This window comes from Argentina anserina, chromosome 6, assembly GCF_933775445.1.
Source record: "Argentina anserina chromosome 6, drPotAnse1.1, whole genome shotgun sequence".
Lineage (NCBI taxonomy): Eukaryota > Viridiplantae > Streptophyta > Magnoliopsida > Rosales > Rosaceae > Argentina > Argentina anserina.
The window spans coordinates 18,084,087-18,098,286 of NC_065877.1; the positions used below are offsets into that span (position 1 = coordinate 18,084,087).

General features: G+C 39.9%; 1 long non-coding RNA gene and 2 pseudogenes across 1 annotated transcript; all 3 read left to right on the plus strand.

The window, feature by feature from the left end:
• The window catches only part of LOC126796979 (uncharacterized), a 63,059-nt pseudogene extending 59,776 nt beyond the window's left edge, over positions 1-3,283 (plus strand).
• A 3,959-nt stretch (positions 3,284-7,242) lies between these two features.
• Positions 7,243-8,163, plus strand: LOC126799453 (uncharacterized). The gene is made up of 2 exons (XR_007672624.1): positions 7,243-7,851; positions 7,990-8,163. It is a non-coding gene; the product is annotated as an uncharacterized LOC126799453 (long non-coding RNA).
• Positions 8,164-11,740: 3,577 nt separating this feature from the next.
• Positions 11,741-12,339, plus strand: LOC126799452 (ubiquitin-60S ribosomal protein L40-like; annotated as a pseudogene).
• Positions 12,340-14,200: the final 1,861 nt, after the last annotated feature.

Sequence of the window (14,200 nt, forward strand, 5' to 3'; positions counted from 1 at the left end):
GCTCAAGGATCCAATGAGTTTTTCTATCCCTTGTAGAATCGGTAACACAAAATTTCATAAGATAATGCTAGACTCAAGAGCATTGATCAATGTAACGCCTTACTACATTTATGCTAACTTAGATCTAGGAGATTTGAAAAAAGATAGTGTGGTTATCCGATTAGCTGATTGTTCAAACAAAGTCCCTTTGGGCTATGTTGAAGATGTTCTTGTGCAGGTTTCAAGCTTGATATTTCATGCGGACTTCTATGTCCTTGACATGGAGCTAATTGAAGCAAATGACAAGGAGGTCCCTATTCTGTTGGGGGGGTCCCTTTATAAGGACTGCAAGAATGAAGATTGATGTGTTTAGTGGATCACTTACCTTTGAGTTCGACGGTGAAGTAATTAGATTCAACATCTTTGAAGCCATGAGGTATCCCCTTTCAGAATTAAGTGATTGTTTTTTAGTTGACATTCTTGATTCCCTTGCAAATAACTATCTAGATACCTTGCCACATGACGAGTTGGCACTCACCATTGCCCAAGGGGACGGATTTGCAAGTGATGACTCCAACGTTTCTGAGTTGGAAGCCAATGATGTCGTGCCATCTTTTGTACTAGAGAATGTGGACTCTCTTAAGGTTTCGCCACGTGAGCTAAGTTATGTCTCTCCTAGTCCAATTATCTTAACCACTAACAAGAATCTTTCTTCTGTGGTGCAAGCCCCAAAGCTTGATCTTAAGGTTCTTCTGAACCACTTGAAGTATGCGTTTTTGAGAGATAAGGATACATTGCCTGTGATAATTTCATCCGCACTTACCAAGGAACAAAAGGAGATGTTGATTGAGGTTTTGAAATGACACAAGACGACCATAGGATGGACCCTAGCTGACATCAAGGGAGTCAGCCCTACAATGTTTGTGCATCGAATTTTACTTGAAGATGGTGCCAAACTGACCAAAGAGGGCCAGAGATGTCTTCACCCACCAATGATGCAAGTTGTCAAGGACGAGATCACTAAGTTACATGATTGTGGTGTCATCTACCCTATTCAGACAGTAGGTGGATCTCTCCCATTCAAGTTGTGCCAAAGAAGTCCGGAATCACGGTGGTAAAGAACAAAGATAACGAGTTAGTGCCTCAAAGGATGGTGACTGGTCACCGTGTGTGTATCGACTATAGGAAGCTCAACGACACAACACGGAAGGATCACATACCATTGCCATTCATTGATAAAATGCTTGAGAGGTTAGCTAGTCATTCTTTCTATTGTTTCCTTGATGGATATAGTGGATATAATCAGATTAGTGTTGCGAAGGAAGATCAAGAACAGACGATATTCACATGCCATTTTGGTACGTTTGTTTATCGTCGCATGCCTTTTGGTTTATGCAACGCTCCAGGTACGTTTCAACGTTGTATGTATCACATTTTCTCTGAGTATATTGGTTCTAAAATTGAAGTTTCCATGGATGATTTCTTTGTTTATGGTGAACATTTTGATGCATGTTTAGAGAATGTGGAACTTGTGCTTAAACGTTGTGAAGAAACTAACTTGGTTTTGAATTGAGAAAAATGTCATTTCATGGTTACGCAAGGTATTGTCTTAGCCATATTGTTTCATCTAGAGGAATTGAGGTTGACAAGTCTAAAATAGATCTTGTGCGTCAATTACCCCTCCCCACAAATGTGAGGGATGTTCGATCGTTTCTTGGACATGCAGGTTTCTATCGTAGGTTTATCAAGGACTTTTCCAAGATTGCGAGACCATTGAGTTCATTGCTTCAAAAGGACGTTCCTTTTCACTTTGATGATGATTGCAAGCATGCATTTCAGACCTTGAAGAAGCTCTTGACGTCGGCACCAATCATGACACCGCCGGATTGGTCCTTGCCATTTGAGTTGATGTGTGATGCCTCTGACTATGCAGTTGGAGCCGTGCTAGGGCAGAGGAAGGATAAGCAGCCTTACACCATCTATTATGCCTCACGAACGCTCAATGATGCTCAATAGAACTACACCACAACCGAAAAAGAACTTCTTGCTGTGATCTTTGCTTTAGATAAGTTTTGATCTTTCAATCCAAAGTTATTGTTTACACTGACCATGCAGCTTTGAAGTACTTAATGACGAAGAAAGATGCCAAGCCGAGATTGATTCGATGGATTCTCTTACTCCAAGAGTTTGATCTCGAAATCAAGGACAAGAAGGGAAGTGACAACATTGTGGCAGACCATTTGAGCCGTTTAGTGAGAGATGCCAAACCCCTGGCCATTCAAGAGAGATTTTCGGATGAGCAACTTTTTCGAGTTGAGGTAAATGAGCCGTGGTATACAGATATTGTGAACTATCTTGTTTCTAAGCAATTCCCAAATACTTTATCGCATGCTCAAAAGAATAGACTTAAAGCTTTAGCTAAGTATTACATTGGGGATGAACCTTGTGGAAACATTGTGCTGATCAAATCATTAGGAGGTGTGTCTATGACTCTGAGCATCAATCTATACTAGCTTTCTGTCATTCTGAGTCTTGTGGTGGTCACTTTGGGTCGCGTAGAACAGCCCTTAAGGTGTTCGAATGTGGTTTCTTTTGGTCTACTATCTTTAAAGGTCCATATGCTTTTTGTATGACTTGCAACAGGTGCCAAAGAACAGGTAATCTTGGTCCTAGGGATCAAATGCTGATGCAACCCATTATACATGTTGAAATATTTGATTGTTGGGGCCATTACCTAACTCTAATGGTTTTTTGTACATACTTGTTTGTATTGATTATGTTTCGAAATGGGTGGAAGCCAAATCTACTCGTACTAATGATTCTCGAGTTGTTACAGATTTCCTTTCTAATATTTTCTCTAGGTTTGGTATGCCGAGAGTTATCATTAGGGATGGAGGTTCTCACTTTTGCAACCGTACCATTGAGGCTTTGTTGAAGAAGTATGGTGTCAAGCATAAGGTTACTACGCCTTATCACCCTCAAACGAGTGGACAAGTGGAACTCTCTAACCGAGAGAGCAAGAGGATATTGGAGAAATCGGTTGGACCAACTCAAAAGGATTAGTCCCAGAGGTTAGATGAACTCTCTTGGCATGTCACTGTTTCGATTAGTCTATGGCAAGGCATGCCATCTACCCGTGGAGCTTGAGCATCGTGCATGGTGGGATGTGAAGAATTTCAACATGGAAATTGATGAGGCCGGATTGCATAGGAAATTGCAATTGCACGAGCTTGAAGAGATTCAGAATGAGGCCTATGATTCTGCCATGATTTACAAAGAGAGGACTAAGGCGTTCCATGATTAGGAAGAAACACTTTGTCACTGGGCAAAAAGTTTTATTGTTTAATTCTTGACTGAAGTGGTTTCCTGGTAAATTACGTTTTACATGGATAGGGCCTTTCACTATCACTAACATTTTCTCTTCTGGTGCAATAATGATACGGAGTCCAGTTCAAGGGAAGGAATTTCAGGTCAATGGACATCGCTTGAAGCCGTACTATGAGAACTTTGTGGAGCATAACGTGGAGGAGACTTCTCTCCTTGAACCTACGACAAGCAAGTAAATTTTTAGAGATAGTCTAGGCTTTGGACTATAAACTTAAGCCAATGAAGGAGCCCTCAATGAGTGTTTGCATTTTCTAATCCCTTATATCTTTTTAATTTTTGTTGCTTATCATATTGAACATTGAGGGTAATGTAAGTTTTAAGTGTGGGGTGGGGTATATCATTCGTTGTATTCTATTGTTTGATGCTTATATGTGTTTCGATTTTGTTGCTTTGATTTTCATTTTCAGGCTTTGATTTTTTGTGTTTTGTTTTTCGATTTTTGTTATGTTATGTTGTTTTGATTTTGTTTTGAGTCATAGGTATGCCTTTAACTGTCTATGATGAGTTGATCTTTGAATTTATGGTTGATAGATTATCACAATTTTGAATTGAACTTCATTGCTATTTGATGGTTAATCTATGTGTAGATATTGTACGAACATGTAGTAGATGAGGATTTTGAAACTTAGGTACAAAATGAGCATGTTCCTTACTTGTTTGGATTCATGTAACCTTTGTGAGTTTCAAGCCATGTATGTGCCTGTCTTTGGAGAGTTTAATCTATTGTTTCTTGGCTATATAACCTTATTACATCTATTTTGATCAATGCATATACCATAGAAGTGCAATGAACTAGAGCATATTAGAACTTACTTTGTGAAACTTGCGAAGCTTTATGTCATAATATACTCTAATTTTGAAAAGGATTGTTGGATCTTTTTAGGATTCTACCACTTTATGCCAAAAAGTCGTATGCCTTATTTGTGCCCTGCTTGTGACACTTTAGTATGAACCCCCTTGAGCCTACGTTAAGCTTTTTTTTTCATTACCAATATGTTAATATCCTTGCTTAGTATAGTTATATCTATACCTTGTCTTTGAGGATTGGGAGAGCCATTCTGGTGTTAATATGGAGTGATGATTCGATTCAAGTGTGGGATTTTGCTATGTATGTATTTGTCCCGTGAAAAGAAAAAAAATGAAGATGCTGTGAGAAAAAGAAGAAGAAAACGATATATACACGGATTGAAAAATAATGAAAAGAATGATGATGATGATGATGATGATCTCGGCATGATATTTGTTTTTGTGAATTTGTAGTTGTTGAAGGCTCAATAATGTTATGCTTTAGCCTTTGTTCATTTTCACAATGTTTAGAGTGAAGAATGGGTCCAACATGATAAAATTGGCCCTTGTTGTATGGAGTATGGCGACATAAGGTGGATGATTTTTGCTCTGCTAAACCTTGAGGATGACCTTTGTGATTCATTTTACCTGAAAAATGATATCCTAAGCCTACCTTTTATAAAGATCCGCATGATTCTTAAAATGAGTAGCCCTTGATCTGTGGCGTTTGTTTCATGAGTAAGCATATGGTTTGGGTTCATTTGTGCATATGATTGGTATTTTAAATGATGTTTTCGAACTCACTATGTGTTCATAACTCTTATGTGTGAAAAAACTTTTAAGCATATGCCATGTTCCTGAGAGAAAAGATTCGGAGTGCATACCCCTTGTGAGTTGAATTTGAACTTGTTTTGAACATGTCGAGCTCAATATCACCTCTGTTTCTGCCATGTCTTATGTATTATGCGAGATCTCATGTTTATTAACCATTGAGTGTTATTCTTGATGCTATGAGTTTGAAGCTCTCTTAGACAAAATGTTGAAGGTATTATAGTTAAGTCGTTAGTTTAGTTGTAGTGATTTTTGTTTTATGTTTTAGTTTCCATTTCTAGTGTTTGCTAAGGGACTAGCAAAGCTTAAGTGTGGGGTTGTTGATAGGAGCACAAAGTGTGATGTTCTTAATGCGTTTATGCTATATGCTTACTCTTTGTTACCTCTTATTTAGTATGTTTTAGTTTCTTTTGTATGAATACTTGTCTAGGAGAGCTTATATCGATTATGAGTGAATTGATGATGAAATCGTGTTAAGTGTTAAGAATCCTTGTTGAGATATGATTCCTTGTTCGAGTAGGAATCATCCTTTCCTATTTCTTTGTTTCTAACGTACTTATTATTATTAGGAAATATAAATCCATGTTGGAGAATGAAAGCAATCCTAGTTCCACAAGGAAAGAGAAGAAGATATGCACTTAAAAGCCCAATCCATGCAAGAATCAAAATGCTGTCAAGATTTATAGTCCAACTTTGACGGGCTCCCTTGGATAGCTCCGATTGAATTAGAAGACATACCATATATGATTAGAAATATGTGTGAGTCTAATTTCTGTAGGATTTGGAATCAAATCAATATCTTATTCCTATAGAGAGATATGACCGAATTATTATTCGGAGTTCCAGTGAGCTCAATAAAATTATCTCAGCCATTGATTTGTTTTTGATCTAAAGGTTGTGAGGAAAAGTTGCGACCTTGTTTCTCCTATATATAGAGGCATGAATATATCTCAGAATCATCATAAATTCCTGCACCAAAGAATGTCAAAGAAGGCATGCAACAAATAAATGAGAAGAGGTAAGAAAGTTAAAGAAGGCATGCAACAAATTAATGAGAAGAGGTAAGAAAATTCAAACAAGGCTTGACACGACCCACCCTAAATATTAACCTAATATCTAGGATAAGTCGTGCGGGGACTACTGACAAAAGGGGTCTATCCAAAAAATCGGCATAGCCTCCCTTAGGAGTAGCCAACCCAACCTGCAAGAAAATATGCACTTTTAACAACATCTAACCATATCCAACTTTCATAACAAATAATTCAAACTTAGTTACACAACTTAAATCTAACCTCTTAAACATCAAAAAATAATCCAAATAAATTCAGAGTATCAGAGCAACTAAACAGCATAAAGGAAATCAAACGACTTGTAGGCTATAAACAGGTAACCTACAGTCTAGCAGTCGGCGGAAGAGAACGCTGCCTCACGGTAGCTATAGGACATCTGTAAGCCTGCGAACTGGGCATTTAAAACGAATGGCCCAGGGGAAAGCATTTAAAATGTTAGAGTGAGTAGACAAAATCAAGTATCAATAAATAACGATATATTTTATACTTCCCCATTTTTCTTTTATACCAAGAAAATCCAATGCATTTACATTTTAATTAAAAAGCTTTCATAAATAGAAATATTCTCATTAAAATAGGACTAGACCTCTCTAGTCAAATAAAGGATGCCAAACAAATAAAGGAATAGACTAACCCCGCTAGTCAACATGAAATAAGGAATGCCATACCATATGCCCTCGGGCCAGAATATATATATATATATATACATTTATCAAATCCCAAATTCTCAATACCGTCACGTCACGTTCACGGAGAGGGTATTGAGTCTTCATATCAGTGCTGGCTAAATAACCTCGCCTCCCCGGGCGGCATCGCCTCTCAGGCGGAAGAGTGAATTCTTATGCTAGCATAATCATCTCAAAGTATGGCCACAGAAAAATAACTAAGTGAACTTGTTACGACCCGAATCTTTTACGATTCATGGTGATATTAGTTTAATCTTTTACTCGGAACAAGAGTCGTACTAACTGTGACGACTCTAAAAGTTGACTTTTTGAGGCGTAAGTTTTACGAGAAAACTTCCTTCACGAAAGTCGTAGGCTCGTCAATACGAATTTGTGGACATGCGACACGCCTAGATCGGAGTTCGTATGTATAAATTACGAATCAAGAACGTAATTGGGCATTTTTGGAAATAAGTATAAATAGGGATAGAAACAGAACAGAGAGAAAAGTTCTCACTGCTCCGCCCTCCTCCTCACACAGCAACGACGTCCGACCTCCTCCTGACGGCGAACTACCACCACACTATCTCTCTGTCATTCTCTCTATGTCCATAGTTCTTAATCCACCAAACCACAGATCGGGTAGATCAAAGGATTATCTGGGAAGCCCTTTTCTGCAAACCTTGATCAATTTCTCAATCTTCGGTCACACCTCCGATCATAAGAGGTAAATTCTATGTCTTCTTAACCTCCTCCTTCATCTATTTCCATTGAACTTTTGGTGTTGATCGTGTTTTAACGAAATCCCAATTTCTGCAAATTCCTCCTCCCTGACGTCATGTTATTCCGGCGAAGCCAGAGGTTCTAGTGTACGACTCTGATGTCTATAACGACTTGAAGACTTCGGTGAGGCATAGCTGCTTCTGTTTATACGGGTTGAAGGGCTGAGAGTATCTTAGGAGCAGAATTCCAAGATTGGTGATTTAAGGTAAAGTCGGGGTCTGGGAGTTTGATTCCAATTCAGTAATTGGTTGTGTGAGTCATAGGGTGTTTGTGCTGGTGGGTTGCTGGAAAGTCAAGAAAGGACTGGAAGGAGTTTGGCGTGATAAAGTTCATCTTTTGCTATTACCAAGGTAGCATTCCAATTTGAATTCAAAGTTTAGTTTTAGTGTAATGCTACTATAGTTTCACGCATGTGTATCATTTGAATGGTGAAGTCAGCTTAATCATACTGACGCTTCTTGCCATATGGAGTTCTATATTTGATTTAGGTAAATTGGAGGCATATTACTACGGTTTTGTCCAGTTGGTTAATTTGGAATCATGGAATTTTCTGTGTATGTTTCCAATGGTTTTATACTTGAGTGAACTCTGTATGTGAAAACAGAAGAAGAGATTGTAGGAATTATATATGATTCATGTTCAGTTTGGTCATAATTGTGGAAGATTGAATCCTGTTCATTTTGGATTTTTGGTTAAATTGGAATTAATAGGATTTGGTGGAACATGACTTGTTCTGTGATATTGGTTTTAGTTGTTGCAATTGAAGATAGTAGTTTATGGAGATTTGGCGATTTCATGTTCACTACAATTAGCTTGTAGCAAATGCTGTGTGGAAATAATGTCAAGGCAGTTGGCTAGTTGTGGTTAGTGACACTGGTCAAGCTTGTTTACCATTAAAGATTTCAAAATTTGGTTAATTACAATTGGAGTGGTTGTTGGCTTTATGATGTAAAGCTATTACGTATATTGATTAGAAAAGGAAGAAGTTGAGGTTATTGCTATATGCTGCTGTATGAGGCCATGTTCCTTAAGCATGATTATGGAATACTGTTTTGCATATATGTTGTGCTAGTAATGTGTTAGTGAAACCATGATCAAGTCTAGGAAGTTGTTATGGTTCCAACCTATCTTTCTTATTTATTTACCTTTATGGTAAAATGGTAGAAATAAAATGGGTGTCCATAGTAATTTTATTTAATTATTATGTGATCAATATTGATGATAAAAGTAAATAATTGAGTATTTGCCGATATCACACTATCGAGTGGTATTCGTTGAAAGCGTGTTTTCGCTTTGATTTAGTAAATTCTCGGATTACACGATTATTAGTCGTCGTGATTGTTTATGACTGTGGTCAAGTCATTGATGGCTGTTTAATCGAACTACGAATGGCTTGATCCCTCGTAGAGGGTACTTAGGCAGCCCCAACAAGGTTTGGGTGCAGCCACAATTAAATTAGATTAGATTTCGGTTTGCCGGTTTTAATTTAGTTTTTAACGTATAATTAGGTTATTTTTTGGATGGGTCGTCTTAGAACTAGCCCCGCTAGTCACAAGATAATAAATGAGCGAAATCATAGAAAATGGACAACATTCGTATCCGTTGATCATACCTCTTTTATAAGCTTAAAGGAGAGAATACTGAAAGAATGGAATATGATTCCGTTGATCATGCTCCCTTTATAAGATTAAAGGAGACGATACCGGAATAAAATAGAAAATAATTTTTATCTGTTGATCGTGCCTCCTTTAAACAATTAAAGGAGAGGATACCGGATGAATAATAGATAGAACGAGTACAGTTCCGAGAACCCCGTTCCTGGATAAAAACCCACAACTTCCAATTAAATCAAATAAGGCGTTATATATATATATATCTCACACTTATTTCCAAAACAACTAAAAGAAATATTATATAGATAAACAAGAAAGGCAATTAAATTCATTTAACGCCAAAATCACTTAAATATAAATATTCATGCATGCATTTAATTCAAAATAAAAGTCCACTCATAGTAACCGAGCTACGCCGAGGGTCGGTCTGAAGTTTCCTCAACTCGAGTATCACCACCTCCTGTTGCAGAGACATAAAGAATTAATTACCGCAACCCGGTAATATTTAATAAACGAAAAACGACAACTGTCACTCGCCCAAAACCGTTTTCTCTTCCACCAAAAATTCCTCAACTCTACTAACAACCTCCGTACACTTCCCACAATATTCTAACATCCTAATACTACGAGTTCCCCAATTCACGGGTTAAACCACAACCTAATTTCGGATAAAATACGGACAAGAGTCGCCCAAACTATCCCACAGATCCTCCAAAAATTCCACAAATATTCATACAACATCCTCAACCATCACAAAACTTTAAAATGCCATCGAAAATTCTCCGGCACGGCGGTAGCCGCCCCTGGCGCCGCCGGAAGTGGCGGCCGGCCGGCCAAAATCCGACCACCACCAATGGCTACCAAATTTCACCGCCACAATCCAAATAACATTCCTAACAACTTTCTAGTTCACAACATCATCCAATTTCAACATTTTCGAAAACCCCTAATTCAAAACCCTAGAAATTCAATTCGTCGATTTGATCACTTACCCTTCGAATTGGTTCAATTCCTTCGGTGAGATTGAAGAATGGAACGAGGCCTTCAAGATGCACCAAGCATCCCATCCTATGGTGGCCGGAGGAGGGAGTTCCGACGAAAAGAGGAAAGTGGCAGCCGGAGCTTCTCGGCGTCGTAGCTCCCGAACGGCGGAGCTAGGGGTGGTGCCACCTACCTCGATCAATCGGCGACCCTCCAAGCTCCAAGAAGAGACTCGTGCGGCGGCCCACTTTGGCCGGACGGCGGAGAACAGGTGGTGGGACAGAGGCGGGGTCCTTCTTTCCCAAAATGGCAACTTTCCCCACTTTTACGAGGATATCCGAACTCCAAAATATTAAAATCGGATTTCGGTTACGAACGTGCCAAAAATCCGGACGATAATACTATTTTGCGAAAATAAAAGATTGGGGTCGTAACAATTCCTCCCCCCCCCTTAATAAAATTTCGTCCTCGAAATTACATACCTGCTACTTAAATAGATGGGGGTACTGTTGTCTAAATTGATGCTCCGGCTCCCAAGTAGCCTCTTCCAATTTGTGACTCCTCCACAAACCTTAACCAACAGAATGGTCTTATTTGTCAACACTTGCTCCTTCCGATCAAGAATTTGGATTGGTTCTTCCACATAAGTCAAGTCCTTCTTCAGACTAACGGGTTGTTCTTGCAATACATGAGAAGGGTCTGTAACATACTTCTGCAGCATAGACACATGAAACACATCATGAATTCTAGACAACTCAAGGGGTAGGTCTAATCGATAAGTCATTAGGCCTACCCGTTCCATGACCACATAAGGACCAATGTATCTTGGGCTCAACTTCCCACGCTTTCCAAACCGAACCACACCTTTCCAGGACTAAGATCCTCTCCTAATGGATTTTTTCCTAATATTACCTAATAAACGGATATTGGCCCTCCATTGTCAACCAACAGTCAGGATGAGCCCATTGTTAAAAATTTATCCTCCCCTTCTCTCACCCAATTCCCTCTCTCTCTCTCTCTTCGCTCTCTCTCTCGCTCGCTCTCTCTCTCTCTCTCTCTCTCTCTCTCTCTCTCTCTCTCTCTCTCTCTCTCTCTCTCTCTCTCTCTCTCTCTCTCTCTCTCCCCTTCCAGCCCCAACTCTTCGTCACTTTCATTTTCTTCTGTAAATTAGATATGCAGGTTGATCTTTATTTTATTCTCTTCTCTCATACAGCTGCCGCCGTAGAGCTCCCAAAGTTCCGAGAAGCTCCTGCATTCTGAAATGGCTGCGGCTAGCCCCGGATGGCGTGGTCCCTACTCGACGCCCGGTCGCACAACCCCTCAATCATCCACATCGCCATGACCTACCTCCATCGCCGGCATCTTCTCCGTCCTCCAGCACGCCACCTGTCCGGAGAACATCGTCTTCCACTTCGTCGCCGAACGCCCGCCGCCGGGACGACCTCCGCTGCGTCGTCACCGCCACCTTCCCCTACCTCTGGTTCCGCCTCTACCACTTCGACTGCAACCTCGTGAGGAACAAGATCTCCTACTCTCGACCAGCCGCTCATCTACGTGCGCATCTACCTCACCGACCTATATCCTTGTAGATCTAATTTACTGAAGAAAATGAAGAGAAATGACGAAGAGTTGGGGCCGCAGAGAGAAAGAGAGAGAGAGGGTAACACAGAGCCGGAGAAGATGCAGATCTTTGTGAAAACCATAACCGGGAAGACCATCACCCTCGAGGTCGAGTCCAACGACACCATCGACAATGTCAACGCCAAGATCCAGGACAAGGAAGGTATCCCGCCGGACCAGCAGAGGCTCATTTTCGCCGAAAGCTCGAGGATGGCCGTACTCTCGCCGATTACAACATCCAGAAGGAATCAACTCTGCATTTGGTTATGAGGCTTCGTGGTGGTATTATTGAGCCTTCTCTCATGGCATTGGCTAGCAAGTACAACCAAGAGAAGATGATCTGCCGCAAGTGCTATGCACGCCTTCACCCCCGTGCTGTCAACAACAGGAAGAAGTGTACCCAGCTGAGGCCAAAGAAGAAGATTAAGTAGACATTGAATTGCACGTCTGGAATATAGCCTCTAGAAGAACTGGATACATTATGTTTGCTGTTAGAATCTGTAGTAACATCAATATGTTTGAACTTCAATCCTTTTGGACGACTAGTTTCATATTTTTGCTCTATCTTGATGTCTGAACCTTATTTCATGTAATGGCAACTTTGCAAGCTTTCTATTAAAAAAATGAAGAGTTGGGGCCGAGAGAGAGATAGAGAGAGGAAATTAGGTGAGAGAATGGTAGGATAAATTTTTAACAATTGGGCTCATCCTGACTGTTGGTTGATAATGAATGGCCAAGATCTGTTTATAAGGTGATATTAGGAAAAAATCCATTAGGAGAGGATCTTAGTCCCACCTTTCCAATGGGAAAGCTTCAGGAATACTCGATCACCTACTTTGAACTCCAAATCTCTCCTACGGTTATTTGCATAACTCTTTTGTATGCTTTGTGCCATCTTTAGTCTATCTCGTATCACCGTGATGTCCACATTTGTATTAAAAATAACATCTGGTCCAACAAATTCTCTTTCTCCAACCCCATTCCAACATAAAGGCGTGCGACACTGCCTCCCAAATAAGGCTTCATAAGGGGCCATGCCAATACTCGAATGATAACTATTGTTATAAGCAAATTCCATCAAAGATAGCTTCTCATCCCAACTCCCCCTGAATTGCATTGCACAAGATCTCAACATATCATCTAGGGTCTGAATGGTCCTCTCAGACTGTCCATCAGTTTGAGGATGAAAAGTCGTGCTAAATTTCAGTTGAGTTCCCAATGCTGTTTGTAATTCCTTCCAAAATCTGGATACAAAATGTGGGTCTCGGTCAAACACAATGGATTCAAGCACACCATGGAGTTATACAATCTCATCCACATACAAATCCGCCAACTTCTCTAAGTTGCACTTCTTATTCACTGGCAAAAAGTGTGCGGACTTAGTGAGCCTATCAATAATCACCCAATGCCATCATGTCCACTCCGCGTACGGGGTAGTCCAAAGACAAAGTCTATGGTGATGTGATCCCACTTCCACACCGGAATTTCCAAAGGTTGCAGCAACCCTGCTAGTTTATGTCTCTCAGCCTTCACTTGTTGACAAATCAGGCACCTACTCACATAGGCTGCGATCCCTCTCTTCATATTAGGCCACCAATAATGCTCCTTAAGGGTTTAGTACATCTTCGTATTTCCTGGATGCATGACATAAGCAGAACTGTGACCTTCCTCTAAAATCTCCTGCTTAAGCCCTTCATTTCTTTTAGGCACACACAACCTATTTTGAAACATTAATGTCTCATCCTTCCTCACCGAGAAATTTCCTTGCAAACCACCCAATACTCGCTCTCTCAACCGGCAAATAGAGGGATCCTGGAATTGTGCTTCACGTCCCTTGTCAATCAACACTGGCCTTACGTGGAAACTGGCTATCAAAGTTCCTACGTCGTCAACAGACAAATCAACACCAGTAGTCCGTAACTCAAAGAGAAGAGGAACACAAACCATCCTCAAATGTGACAAGTTAGCTGATGGCTTGCGGCTAAGAACATCCGCCACAACATTAGCCTTCCCTGGATGGTACTCAATAGTACAATCATAATCTTTAATCAGCTCCATCCACCTCCTTTGCCTCAAATTTAATTCTTTTTGGGTGAACACATACTGGAGACTCTTGTGATTAGGGGTGGGCATAAAAAACGAAAATCCCGATCCCGTCCCGATCCCGTCCCTTTTCATAATAGTGGGATGGGACGTGAGACGAATAATTGATATCCCGCTTCATCCCACCTTTAATGAAAACTTAAAAATTCTTATATATTTATATCAAAATGAAACTAATTTATGTTCTTAATAACTCTAAAATTATATCAACTCAAATAATAATGGTAAATTATAATATTTTGAACATAATATGCATTTTTTGTTAAAATTTCATTATTGAATGTTACTTTGTTATGAAAAAATAAAAATATAGGTTTTTATTTAACTTCATAAAAAGGTGAGATTTGTCCCGTCCCATCCCAACCGAGATTAATCCCGAGTG